Source organism: Coenobita brevimanus, chromosome 88 (genome assembly GCF_032717465.1).
Source record: "Coenobita brevimanus isolate Jiangsu-jjx chromosome 88, ASM3271746v2, whole genome shotgun sequence".
NCBI classification, from domain to species: domain Eukaryota; kingdom Metazoa; phylum Arthropoda; class Malacostraca; order Decapoda; family Coenobitidae; genus Coenobita; species Coenobita brevimanus.
The window spans coordinates 24,437,741-24,453,048 of record NC_137041.1 but is presented as its reverse complement, the minus strand read 5'-3'; positions in this window follow the sequence as shown (position 1 = coordinate 24,453,048).

Genomic DNA, 15,308 nt, shown 5'->3' with positions numbered 1-15,308 from the left:
AAAAGCTTTGGAAATATCAAGGGCTACTGCATGAGTTTCTCCATGTTGGTCAATTGATTGATGGAGATTCCCGGAAAGAAAGTATCAGGAAAAAAAGTAACAGTAAAAAGCGTAAGGGAAAGAGCTAATCTAACCTAACCTAACCTAATCTAACCTAACCTAACCTGACCTAATCTAACCTAACCTAACCTAACCTGACCTAATCTAACCTAACCTAACCTAACCTGACCTAATCTAACCTAACCTAACCTAACCTGACCTAATCTAACCTGACCTAACCTAGGAAAAGTTGTTACTTTTTGACTGTTACTTTTTTTCCTGATACTTTCTTTCCGATTCCCATTGGTGGATGGTGTGAGTCAGGAAATTAAGTATATCAGTGGTGGATCTTTCGTGGCGAGAACCATACTGGCTATCATAATTACGTGATTGGTTTCAAGGTGTTTAAATGTGTGCTTATTCATTACTATTTCAAATACTTTACCAAGAGAAGTGAAAGCTATTGATCTGTAATCAGAGAGGTCAGAGGAAATTTCTTTCTTCGGAATTGGGCGGATATTGGCTTCTTTTCAAGAATAGGGAATGAAGAAGTAAGTATGATTAGTCTGAATAATTTGGCTAGAACAGAAGCAAGTTCTGAGAGGCATATTTTCAAAACAATTGGAGGAATTCCATCTGGACCTGGAGCTTTGTTGGTTGGTAAATTGTCCAGGATGGATTATACACTTCTAGTCACTATTTTAAATGAAGGATTTTCGGGAGAGTCAAGTACTAGTACTGGGACGTCCTGGCTGACTTCCTCTAACGTAGAATTTCTGGCAAATGTACACTAACGATTACTAACCTCTGACTAGAGAGTTAGCCAAAGTCGTGGCCAGGCGTAGGCTAGACAATCAGACACTCCCAACCATCGTTCCAGAAAGGTTCAGTGCTTCAGTGAACGATTTTCAAAGCATCACTGAAACACTTTAGCTCCACATATTATATTACTTTTTCAAGTATTTTATATGCATTTAACAAACAGACATGAAAGTTGGTCATAGCTGCTATTTTGAGTGTGTAATGAGTGCGTGATGGTATTTGACATTAATACTGTGTTTTATTACCAAATTTTGTCACAGTTTGGACCCCCAACATATGTACGCGAGCGAAAGATTCATCGCGTCAGCAAGATATGGGAGTAGGGGTTGGGGGGGAAACACTGTAGCACAGTAGCAAACTTTTTTGGATATCTCACCCAATTTTGAAGTTACAAGAAAGTTAGACACCAATTTGGAAATCGCATAAAGCTCCTCAATTATTATCATTTCATAGACAACCCGTAATTCCCTATAGGAAACGATTTTCTATAAGGCAGATCAGCGTAACAGCTGGCTGTGCAAGAAGTAACAGTCTAAGGTTGCGTGAGTAGCGCAGCAGTATTTTCCAACGACTGCTGAGAGCAACAAAGTTTTGCCATAACAGAACAAATAATACCTTCTGTTTGGCTTTTGGGGGGAAAATTTTGACTGAATCCGAGTCATGCTAATACAGTACCTTGATCGACGATAGAAACTCTTAATATCTGATTGCTGATTCGAATTGGAGCACACCTAGAGATTTGGTGAGTTTTTTTTTTTTTTTTTTTTGAGTGAGCAAAAAGCAAAGTCATTATTAACCTGCTAGGTCCCAAGCCGTAGATCTAAAATCAATACAAGAGGAGTATTGGTTTTAGGAAGTGTGAGGGAATATTTTTGATTTAATCTAATAAGTTGTTTTTAGTACTTTCAGGTCAGGAGATCGGAGGAAGATGATGAGCCACGAAAGACAATATTCAGCACCGGCTGACTTGCTCGCTCACTCTCTCTAACACGTTCCACATTTTTGGTGTGGACGCCTTTTACATGTTTAATCTGTTTATTTTGCTGACCTATTTCTTGAGGTGAGCCTTTAACCGAGCTGTTGGTAGGTGATTGTGGAGAAATATCCACAACTACCACAGCAGCCGGTATCCCCACGACATACTCTAAATGAAATACGCTTTCTATACTTATATCATTAACAAAAATATACCATTACTTGCTACTTCGAACTGAATGTTTTTTTTCTTATGATAACAGACCCCGTTACCATGCAGTGGGAATGGTTGCACTATTCCAACGCAACGTCTAAGCTGCATGTCCTGTCAGGTCAAAATGCATGCCAATTAACGGCATTTATTCATATATGATTATTACGGTATATATGATGCCAATACCCACATACAGTGGCACATGTACATGTTTATTTACTTACTGGAAATTGCCCAGTTGTAGACTGATTGAAAATAATGTCGGCCCCTGTCAGTAATCGCAAATTACTATGTAATGGAAGATAAACTATTAAAACAAATATGGTAATATAAAAGATATGAGGCGTAGAACGCTTCATATCACCTGGTTACAGTTCTTTGCCCCGCCCAGAAGTGTAGAGGCTGTGTTCGAATGCATGGCTAGTGTGTGGTCATAATACTGCCAACCACGTGTCTCTGGTCAGAGATTAGTAATCATGAGTGTACTAGCAAGGATATTTGCTTTTTTTTCATGCAGGTCATATGTAATGTTACTATTTGAAGAGATCAGTGGGGGAATGGGTGATGACTTATTAAAGTTATTATTGAAAAAACTGAGAGTTGAACAGAAGATTCTATTGTCCCTAAGATTGTGTATTAGATTGGTTATGATAAACGTTTTACAGAGTAAGATTTATTAATCCTTGACATGGTTTCAAGCAATTTTTAGTTTACTGGGTGATTCAGATTTTTTTTTTTTTTTTTTTATAAGTGTGAGTTATATGCTAATGACTTTTGGGCCGTTGCTCTGGCACAATTGCTATCAAACCCTTTTGGGAAGTCCGATCTTTTAGTGAACCTTTGACTTGCTATGAACAACTCCATACCAGCTTGTATTAAGTCATTAATGTGGGATTGGGTAGAATTGATGTCACTAGAGAAGAAAGACTGCCTTGGAATGTCAGCAAGATAATTTCGAAATCCACCCCAGTCTACCCTATCAAAGTGCCATCTGGTGACATTGACAGGTTCAGAAGAGGGTGGTTTCCGGGAATTGAGTAATGAGGCTTTGATGAGATTGTGGTTGGAGGATGAAAGTGGTGATCATACTTCTATCCTGTATTGATCTGGTTTATTTGTCACGAATAGATCCAAGAGACTGGTGTTATGGTCAGGATTATCTGGTATTCTGGTTGGTTGCTTTACCAACTGCATGAGATTAAACGGTTCTACAACAGCTCGCGTTCTACACCAGTATTGTCAGTTCTCACAGAAGGCAATAACCATTCTATATTATGTACGTTATTATCACCCAAAACTGTAATTTCCATTCAAAGGGTGGGGTTAAGGTCAGTCAGCTGTGTGGATATGGAGTCAAATACACTGGGTTCTGAAAAGACTTTGGGGGAATGGTAGATATACAGATATGAAATGGGAGCTCCAGCTATCCCTGTCATCAGGTTGCCATCCACATCGGGAGTACCGAGTACATGTAAGTAAGCACACACATAAATACATATGTGGATGTGTATGTAAGTACTTACTGTACATAGATGCGTAAGTACTTACATAGGTGTGCACGTAAGCATGCACATGAATGCATCTGTATGTGCATATATGTGTACGTATGTACATAGGTGCATAAGTATGTACATAGGTGAAAATGTAAGTATGTACATAAGTGTGTAGGTAAGTACGTAACTAAGTGCAAGCATATGTACATACATATGTGCGTACGTAAATACGTGCATAGGTGCGTATGTAAGTACACATATACAGTATGTACATTCGTATGTACGTGGATGCTTACCGTACATAGTCATGTATATAAGTTTGTACATAAACAAAAACGTACGTATTTACATACGTAGATGTGTATGAAAGTTTGTACGTAGATGCGTACATAAAGTAATCCCTCTAATATCCAAATGCCCATTATCCAAACATCCCCACTAACCAGACATAATTGTCCCGGGATCCAATATTCCCAAAATAGTCTGAAAACCGCCAAAAAATCGAGAAAAAAAAACGAATGTTTCCCGCCCGTAATTTGAACTTGGCGTGTGGGGCGTGGGACGTGTTTGTTGTGGCGCGTCATTCCTCCGATGTCCACTAGAGCGCCCCTGCATCCTCCCCACTTTCTGCCTGTCTCTCGTAGTGAGTGAACGCTCGTCGTCATGGCTGCCCACGTGCTCGCTTTTGTGGTGGTGCCTTACCTGCTGCAGGCACTCCTGCTGCTTTCGTGCCTCTTATTAGTGTGTGTGATGATGGCCCCACCGCCTGAGAAGAGGAAGAGAGTGGTGTTAACTCTGGAGAAGAAACGGGAGATATTGGAGAAAGTAGATGCGGGGTGGTCTTCTTCCCACATCCTCCGCGAGTTCAACCTGGCCCAATCTACTTTGTTCGATATTAAGAGATCCCGAGACAAACTCATGCAGTGCAATGCTGAGTTCTCGTCGAGAAGCAAACGCAATGTGGAGAGGAAGGTGATGTTTACTCCCAAGTTTGCTGAAGTCGACCGCTCCACGTTGATTTGGTATCGACAGCAACGTGTTGCTGGTGTGATGGTACGTGGTACGGAGCTGAAGGCTGCTGCTAAGAATTTAACCAGGCTTCACGACGCCCTAGACTTCAAGGCATCCGAGGGTTGGCTCTTCGCGTTCAGGTTACGGCATGGCCTTACCAACCGTAAAGCTCATGGCGAAGCTTTGGACGCTAACAAGGATGGAGTTGACAAGTTTCGGCACAAGGTGAAGGGCTTGATCGACAGGGAGGGCCTCACTCTCGGTCAAGTCTACAGTGCTGACAAAACTGGTTTATTCTATCGCTCTTTGCCAATGAACACTCTAGCTGAGGAGATGGAGAAGAGTGTACCTGGCCGCAAGCTCTCCAAGCAATGGATATCTGCTTTGTGTTGTGCCAATGCTAACGGCATGCACCGGCTTAAGCCCGTTATTGTTGGCTGTGCAAAGCAGCCTCGGTGTCTTCGTGGGGTGATGGATGTCCTTCCTGTCGTCTGGTACCATTCTTTGAAGGCATGGTTTACAGCCCAGATCTTCAAAGACTGGTTCCACTGCCACTTCGTCAAGAAGGTCATACATTACCAGACGAAGACACTGGGAATCCCGCGCGACCAGGTAAAGGCCCTCCTTCTCCTCGACAAAGCACCTGCCCACCCATGCGACAAGGACTTGGTGGCTGAGAATGGCCAGATAAGGTGCATGTTTCTGCCACCTAATACGACTGCTCTCATCACACCAATGGAACAAGGAGTGATCATGGCAACAAAGCGCCTATACCGAAGGAAGTTCCTGGACGAGGTGATGGTTGTTCTCGAGGACGAGGACGAGCGCAGGGAGGGATGGGACACTCGAGGCCAGCGGATTTCGTAAAACCTTCGCCGCTACATCATCAAGTCTGCAATCTACAACTGGGCCAGTGCATGGAAGGAAGTCCCTGTCAAGACTTTAGAAAATGGTTGGTCTCGTCTGCTTCTCAGAACGGATGTGGAGTACGATTTCCTAGGTTTTGACGTGGATGACTTCCATGCAAGTCTACGTACGCATGGCGATGATGTTGATGTGGACGATGTGCGTGAGTGGTTGGATGACGACGAGGGCGATCCTGGGTATCAGACATTGTCTGATATCGAGATCGCATCTTCAGTTGCAGGTGTCAGTACCCAGTTTGAAGATTCCAAAGAGGACGGCGACGATGATGCGGACTCCTCTCAGCATGACACTACTCCAGGCATCCCCTAATTTGAGCGCACTCCGGGAACACCTAGAGTTCGTTCTTGACTACCTGGAACACCCGGACTGCAACAGGGAGATGGGGCCCCTGGGACTTGTGGAGGAAGTGCGTGCTTTCAGGCAGCGCATCATCAATCGTTAGAATTGTCGTTCCTTGCATCAATCAACGATTGACAGTTTTTTCAGGCCCATGAGCCCAGCTGTGCCCAGCCCTGGCTCCACTCCGTTGCCTCCCCCAGACAGGCCCTCATGCTCCGAGCCACAGCCCAGCACATCAGCCACCGTGGAGTCACCACTCGATGTGAGTTTGCGTCTATCTTCAGAGTCGTCTGCAGTGGGTACGCCATCACCACGACCCAGCGACGCACCCCTAGGTCACCTGCCAGTGATACTCTCGGACTCTGACAGTGTTTAAACAGCAAGAACTTTTCCACTAGACCACACGGGAATTTACAGTGTTGTGCAGTGAAAAAAACAGTGCGTTGTGTTAAGGATTTACAGTTGTGAATGAAAAGAGAATTTTTGAACTAAATTTAACGTAAATAGACTTGTTTGTTTTTGCTTTAGTAAATGGTTAGAAGAGTGGGAAAAGTTAAAGTGCAGGGTGCAACACTTAGTTAGTTACAATGGAGCATAAGATAGACAAGAGTGCGCACTGTGAAGAGAACAGATTTCTGAGTGCGATTGACTAAGTTCAGTGCAAGACTTCATGAACAGTGTACTGCAAGTGGTTCAAGAAATCCTTCTTACTCTCAGAGTCCGAGAGGAGGCGGTTATTCATCGAGATGCCCATGGACTTGCTGTAAGTAGGCAGAATGTTTCATGCTGTACTTTTTTCCATACTATACTTACCTCAACACCTCATTTCACTCTTTAATGTCCTTTATTGATGTGAATAGGGTGTTAGGAGCTATGTATGTTCAGTAGGAAGGTGTTTTTCTGAGTAAGGCTAGGTTAGCGTCCAGAAGTACCAGTCCAGGAGCCAGGGACTTGTAAGTACCCAGAATGTTGAATATTGTATGAACCTATCTCACAAACCTCATTTTATGCTTCTTTTGCATTTATTTCAGTCTTTTATGTGCCTTATTGGTGTGATTTGGGTCTTAAATAGGTGCTATGCATGTCCAGAGGGAGTTGTATAGGTGTTTCTCTGAGTTAGGGTCCATAAGTACAAGTCCATAAGCTGGGGCCCAATATCCGGACAGGACCACTATCCGGACCTGCCTATGGCTCTATTACGTCGGATATTGGAGGGATTACTGTACGTACATTGGTGCGTATGTAAGTACGTACATAGGCGCGTGCCTACTGGATGTAAGGATATACTTTTCACGTCACAGATAACTCACAATTGTTTGGTAGGGGGTCATTTAATTGTATTATCTGCCGCTGTTTCCGAATCACGATCCTGTTGGGGTGGTCTGGAGGCCCCTTAAGCCCCAGTCACACACAAGCAACTCAAAGTCCGACTGCTGTGCACTCAAGGTCGTGTCTTAGTGTGCTCCCATGCCTCCTGACTGGCCCCGAATCTACACTGCTCACGATTGCCTAACGACCGTGTCACGACTGCCTCACGACGGGTCGTGACATCCTCAAGAATAGTACAAGATCACGAGGCGACCACAAGGCGACAGAGCCATAAATCTTCAAAATTGAAATTTAACAAATTGTTGTCAGCCATGACTATGACACAACCACTCACGAATGCAAGACAACTGCGTGACGCGTTTGGGGAATGCACCCCGACCCCCCCACGACCAACCCATGGGGCGGGGCATCACACCTAGACCACCAATGACACCCAGCATGGGGCGGGGCATCACACCTGGACCACCAATGACGCCCAGTACAACACCATGGACCTCTCCTGTGTCTAGTCAGTTGATAGGAACACACATTCATAACGTTTTTTTTGTCAGTGACAGCATCACGACAGGCAACTACCTCATCACGATGCATCCAATTGACCTAAGACTGCATCACGACCGACATACGACACTCCCTACTGTGACGCAACTGTGACATGACTTTTGGCAAATCATGAGTCCCAGTGGCTCACGAGCACCCGAAAGAGTCTGGGCTTTGCCGGCGAATCAAGGGACGATCAATGAAAAAATGTGTTACGACCGTGACTTGTGCTTTGATCGGACTTTGAGTCACTTGTGTGTGACAGTTAGCGAAAGGAAAACGCTGCATCACGGAGATGGCGGCCGACACAGTTCGTGCATGCCAGTATAACACCGAAAGGGAGTGGCATGGCAAGTATGGGAGATGCCAAAAGAGTGTGTGACCGTTAGTGAGTGCGGGCCGTGGTACCCATCAGAGCCTGAAAGGACCATTACAATACAGCACCATCCCAACAGTAGTTAAATTCTTAATTGCATTGCTTTTATATCCATATAATTATTTACGTGCAGATCACATCCTCCCTATTCAGTTTTATTTAGTTCACTTTCCAAATGAACTTACTTTAAATATTTCATAATAAATTGTATTAATTTCATTTCTGTGTAAAGTTTCAGCCTCTGGCTGCTTGTATTAATGAATAAGACAGTTATTATTATTTTTTATATAAATTTTCTAGAATGCACCAGAAAATGGGTGCAAAATACTTAATGAATTCGTGTGCAGTTTGGCTCGTACTGAAATGTAATAATGTATTAATCTCTCTTTAATCAGGTTCTGCATCATTAATTAATAACTCAGTTACACGTCGTTTAAAGACTCATAGGTTGGATTAGCTGGGAATATGAATGAAGAAAAACAAGATATCTTATATAATTTGTCAGGAGATGTGATTAACATTCTATTCTTCCTATTGCAAGACGATTGCATTCATCCATGAAAGATTTCCCAGACATATAGTCTTCATTCTTTCCCTCTCTCTCTGAGTGTCTCATCAGCTGAATTTAATCGTATGTTCATAGGATGATTATCACATAAATAAGTTACTCTTTTGAGGTGCTTAATTATCTCTCCTATGTATGATTGAATGCGATTTTTTAATAGCTTAGTTAGACAAGTGGTTCTGGAAGTGGTGAATGGCATTCTATTGTCTTGTGTGTGTAGATATATATATATATATATATATATATATATATATATATATATATATATATATATATATATATATATATATATATATATATATATATATATATATATATATATATATATCCAGATATGTATGTGTGTGTGTGTGTGTGTGTGTGTGTGTGTGTGTGTGTATCAAATGGAGGTGAATGAAGGTGTGCATGAGTTTCTTAAAATTCATAAAAGTCTTCTTAAAATTAGCGTGAATAATTACAGTTTGGTGTCAATGTTCACATGAAGCAGAGTTTCCTATTCTTGCAAAAAATTATATAATGACTGTTAATATTTGGCCCTGTCAGTCACATCGTGTTTTTACTGCTTCTAACCATGTTTATTTGCTTGACTACTTACCATATTAAAAGATGCATCACACATGGAAGTGATGTGTCCTTACTTTTCAGTTGTTATTCTTCCTCCTCCAGAAAACTCTGATTCAAACTTCCCCACATGCAGTACCACCTGGTTGACAACAGTTGCCATCTTCTCGGGGTGTACTGCCCCCATCCCACCCCTCCACATGCATGTACTACATCCACAGCCCAGCTGCACACTCTTGTCTGTCCTGCCTATTCATTTTGTCAACATCATCATTCAGTGCGACACAGGTAAGAGATCGGGAAACGCTATTGTTCCTTATTTTATATTCCAGATCAATTCATCTCAGTTTGTTTTGGAATCGTAAATATAGTCCTACCGACGATTCGGAGGGCCGAGATACAATATTATCTGTCAGTGGAGAAAGGACCTGCTCCCATCCACTGCTTCACGCATGACTAGAGGTGTAAAGGCCCACAGAGTGGAATTATTTTGTTAAAGTGACGCTTTCCAAAGTGTGAGTCTGTATATGTCACTGAGGCACCCTTGACAGGAAGCGAACATGTGAGAACACACGAATGAACATACCACACCATCCTCTTAAAAGTCTGGCCTCGGTGGGAATGAAAACCTTATTTCTACTATTTCGTTGTGCATTTCCCATCGCTCTCTTCGAACTTGGGACTGAACAAACATGGACCTTATTTGCAGTAACAACACTGAAGGAGTAATACCCAAGAAGTATATTAGACGTAATTATCATGACTGTTTATCCAGCAGGTAAATGTGAGTAATCTCTCTAGTCGTTCAGTTATTGTTGCTAGCAAAGTAGAAACTCTAGGTCAGCTCTAAGGACTAGTCAAGGTAAGTTAAGCCCAGGGTATGCTACGGTATTCTGTCTGGCATAAGACACTTTGCAGCAGATTTTCCATAGCGATTCATTTTGTTGAACACCTTATAAAAAAAAAAAATAAATACATATATACATACATACATACTGTGTGTGTATATATATATATATATATATATATATATATATATATATATATATATATATATATATATATATATATATATATATATATATGTATATATATTCACTCTATTTTATCATTTTATTTTTAAGTGATTGTAGATTGCTTTGGGAAGACTTTTTCAAACTAAACTGTTTATATTATAGCCTACGTTAACCCCTTAATTTTTAGAGATGGGTCTGAATTTGAATATCCTCTTCCTGGAAGTAGCAAGAACAGTAATGCCCGTACTCTCATCGCGATCTGTTTTGTTTGTTATACCATACCATCATCGTCTTTGTGACAAGGGCCATCCCAGTATCACCATACACTGCCTAAATAATGTACAAAAGGGTACTTACTAACCATATCGAAAAATTATATTGCTAAGGAAGAAGTAGGGAACTTCATTAGCCGACGAGAGTACGAGCCTAAGAGACGTCATTGAATCAAGATATTTAAGAATAATACAGAAAAAAAAAAGTATCATATTAACTAAGACACTCCCACACACCTCTGCACCCCAGCCATTCAGTCCGCCACCCAGCCATCAGCCAGTGAGACTCCCACACTCAAGTTTGACACCCAGACTCACTGGCAAATGACACCGCCGAAAAATCTAGTGTTTTCTAATTTTTTGTCACCTGCCTGCCTGGTTTCCTGTTTATCCTTTGAACTCTCTGTCTGTCTGTCTGTTGGTCGGATTATCTCACACAAACACTGACACCCAATCACTTAACAGATGCGTTCGGGCAAAAAACATGTGTTGCTTGGTATTGCCTCCATTGGGCAGGGTGGTATATCTCTTCTGTGTGGTTTCTCCCTGACGGCTTATCTTCCTTCTCTTTCATTTCTAATTCTCTCTCTCTCTCTCTCTCTCTCTCTCTCTCTCTCTCTCTCTCTCTGTTACAAGGTAATCAGTCATTTCACTAAATCCCTAGGGAAATCGTCAAATGAGTTTAAATTAGGATGGTTTGATATGCCTGAACTGCAAATATATATATATATATATATATATATATATATATATATATATATATATATATATATATATATATATATATATATATATATATATATATATATATATGAGGGCCCTCACCATTCACTCACTCGATATAGTGCTGCATTGGGTGTCTGCCCATTTCTTTCGTTCTTCCTTCCTCTTCATTCGTTCATTCTTTCCCCTTCTTTCTGCCTATGGGTGACTCTACACTGAGTGACAAGGCAAATGGTTTCCTGTACACCAAGAAACCATTTACTACGTTCCGTGGTAACCATATAACCAAATTATGGCGCGTAGTGATTTAGTGGGTAATTACGGCGCTCCAATCGGATTAAGCCTGTGTAGGTTTGTATCCAAGGGTTGGTTTGGGTTTATTGCTCACGATATGCTACTCGGGAACGAGCGAGGCTTGTCACTCTCAAATTAAATGCCAGGACCAACTTGCCTAACCACGGGTTCCACCGTTCCTCATGGGGTAATATAGGATTGGATGATGGATGGATAGGTATAAGTATCTACAGATATATCTATCAAACTATTTATCTATCTATCTATCTATATATATATTTCTATCTGCTTGTTTTTCTCATTGTCCTCTGTTTGACAGTACATTGTTGTTTTATCTATTTGCCTGCCTCTCAATCTACCTATAATTGTTTCTACGAACTTGTCATTTGCGAGATTCCTGATCCCATAGTGCATCCAAAGCGACAACAACAACAGTGACTTTAAGTTTACCTTTTATCACTCATCCCTGCCCTCTCCCGCCTTTTAAGTTTCACTGAACTCCACTATTTCGTCGTTCCACTTCTGTAGATTTAGAAATGTCTGAGACTTTAATGTTCTCGTCTTCTTCATAGCTTCATGATGTATCTCTCCCGGCTACCACTAGCTTCTCTCAGCTTTAGGTTTTACCTTTGATTATCTGATTCGTTACTGAGCGTCACTTCATTTTATTATGGCCACTCTTATTGTAGTTTTGAAGTCCTCCTTTTTATACACTTCATGAACCACGGATTCTCCTCCTGCAACTCCTTCTTACCCGTTGTATGTTTGCTCTACAGTTTACTTTGTTACATTTATTTCAAGGACTCATCTCTTTATCTTTTCTGTTATGTTCTTTCACTTCAGCTACCCATATGTGTCTACTTTTCCTATTTTTTTTTTTTATTCTCGCTCACCTTTGTACCATAATATATTACCTCGTCCTCTATTTTGTCATAACCTATAGGATTTTTTTTTTTTTCACTTTCTTACTCTCTGTCTGTCTTCAAATGATAATATAAGATTTTTTCTTTCCATAGGACTTGCAGGGCTCGGCAAGTCTTTTTTTATTCCCAGCTGGCGAACATCTCGACAATCGACATTCCCGCCCGGGAGTATGCAGTCAAGAACATTACCAATTGCCTTCAGAACGGCACGGTGAACACCTCCCAGGTACCACCACGGTAACGTGCTATAAACACAAATCTTTATTGTCCTTCCTGGTTTTGTTATCTTGCTTCTTGGTGTACTTTTCATTTATGTGTTTACACAGTAACGTAGCTTGTTTAACAATCCCACATTTGCTTGGTTTCTTGTTCTCACTCAATACTTCACTTAAAAACAGTTTATTCTTCTATTCTATTCCATTTGACATCATGATTTTATCAGTGGGAGCAGCTAATGTTACAACCAACCGTGCCTGAAAATTTACAGGAATGACATAATGTAAGAATGCAAAAGTAGTTGGATCCAAGTATCCTTCCCATGTCACATCTAGCTGGACAGTGAATGACGATTATGACTGTTAATCGTTCACGCTTGACTGAGCACATGAGTTACCAGTTATTACAATACCGGTGTCGTATGCACGGAGTAACTTATGCTGAAAGTTACCGTACTGCTCAGTGCGCATGCGCCGAGTGGCCGTTTAGCTTCGATTTTGAAAGTATTCACATGTAATCTTATTTTTTGTACCATTTATCAACAACACTGTATGAAATACATGTGTCAAGAAGATAGTTGGGTGTCTTACCGACCTGTAGGTAACTATAGGTCGATATATGGATATATATAAATAGATATATATGTATGTTACAGGCAGATTGTGAAATGAGTCATTTCGTGAATTAAGATTAGTTTAGGTTAGGTTGATTGAGGATAAGGTTAGGTTAAGGTTAGGTTAGGTTTGGTTAGGTTAGGTTGATTTAGGCTTAATAGAGAAGGGAACGGTAACTTCCAGCATAAAGTCACTCGGTGCGTATGACACCGGCAAATAAAACAATCAACTGGGGCTGTCTAAAACAATAACAGAACAGCAAAAAATAACTCAGTTGCTGCGATGTACATCATATGATGGAAAACTTGTTGCTGTGATGTACATCACATGAGCAAGTTTTATTATTATTATTATTTTTTTAACAGGCACGCTACATAGTTCTCCCGTATGTCCCCATTACGTCACGTCGGCTGAGCTACTGTATATAATGAAGTCATATTTGTTTTTCCCATACTTTTCTATGCACTCTTTCATTTTATATACAGTAAGCAAAAATTATTTTCGAGATTTTATTTTCCCGTTTTTTTTTTTGTGCATGGTGGTTGACCAGGAAACCTAATGCAACAACTGTCTGATTAATGAAACAATTATCTTTTATGCTTCAACTGTTTGAAAGGCACCACAGGTTGTTGATTATAAGACTTTGAAGACACTACGTGGAAGTGAGTTAGGGATGGCAGGTAAACTTTTGATAGGAGTGAGTGGAGGGAGGCTGAAAGGGAAAGAGGGAGGTTTGGAGAGGGAGGAAATGGAGAGAATGATGATAAGCAGGAAGAACGGCCTCAAATTACAAGAAAATGTGCTCTAGAATATTATAATATATGAGTTAAATATTGCGAATAAATTCCATTTTTGCAAAAACAATCTTTCATTACTGCAATTTCAATTAAATATACATAAGTATGTAATTACATATGTAAACATATATAGATAGATAAATAGATAGATACATAGATAAATAGATAGATAGGCAGATAGACAGGTAGATAAATAGACTCATAGACAGAGAAAACCTAAACTAGCCCCTGACCACCAGGTGTCGGCCGGAACTGTCAAAAAATTCGTTGCGTGATGCCACTGAGTGTCAGTAGGAACCGCATTTGTTTCTCGGCACAGGTTGAAGTGGCCGCCACTTTATCTCGTTACAGAAAGCTCGGGGGAGACTCCCACCAGCCCGCTCAACCACACCTCAGTTGTCTCTGTGACTCTGCCAGGTGTAGGACGATCTCTTATTAACCTTTCTCATCCGAATTTGTTCCTGCCTCACATGGACTTTTGCCACATCCACTCCTGCCAAGCCTTTCCAAGGATACTAGGAAAGGAATCAGTAACAGTGCCATTGGGCATAACTTGGACACCACTGTGTCTAGTTGATCTAGTAATGGGGAAGTTATCACGTTGACAGCAAAGCCATAGTTTGGGCCGCTGGCAGACGCATGAACACATCCTGTTTTCACGGAAAAAATTAGTTCCCTTCCCTTCTTCATTACATATCAACCCAACAGCCTACAGACCTGGGGAGGCATTCATTTGCAAGAAGAAAAGGTAATGAGTAATATGGTCATTTATTCTTTTCCCTAACTGCCACAGTTTCTGAGATATTAAAGTTAAAAGTAAAAATACTTTCTTGATGTTTGCCCTACTGAGGTGATGCCCAGGCTGATTTTAGCCCGGCATCCATGCTTTAAGATTTGCAGATAACATTGTCCTATTCTCAGAAACGGCAGACATTGCAGGAAATGTTAAAATTAATGACATAAATAGAGGAAGCTTCATATTAGGGCTAAGTTGAACTGGAGTAAAACTGATGTTTAATTCCAATACACCAAAGAACGTCATTAGAACAAAGGAAGGGATTCTTGAAGAAACCGAGGAGTACAATTACTTGGGGTAAATACTAAAACTAACGAAAGACCATGATAGCAAAATAAAAAGACGCAGTACAATTGGATGGAAAGCTTTCGGTGAACATAGAGACCATCAGTATTAGCTTGCCGATATGTATAAAACGAAAAATATATAACGAATGTATAATCCCAGCTATGACATAAGGTTGTGA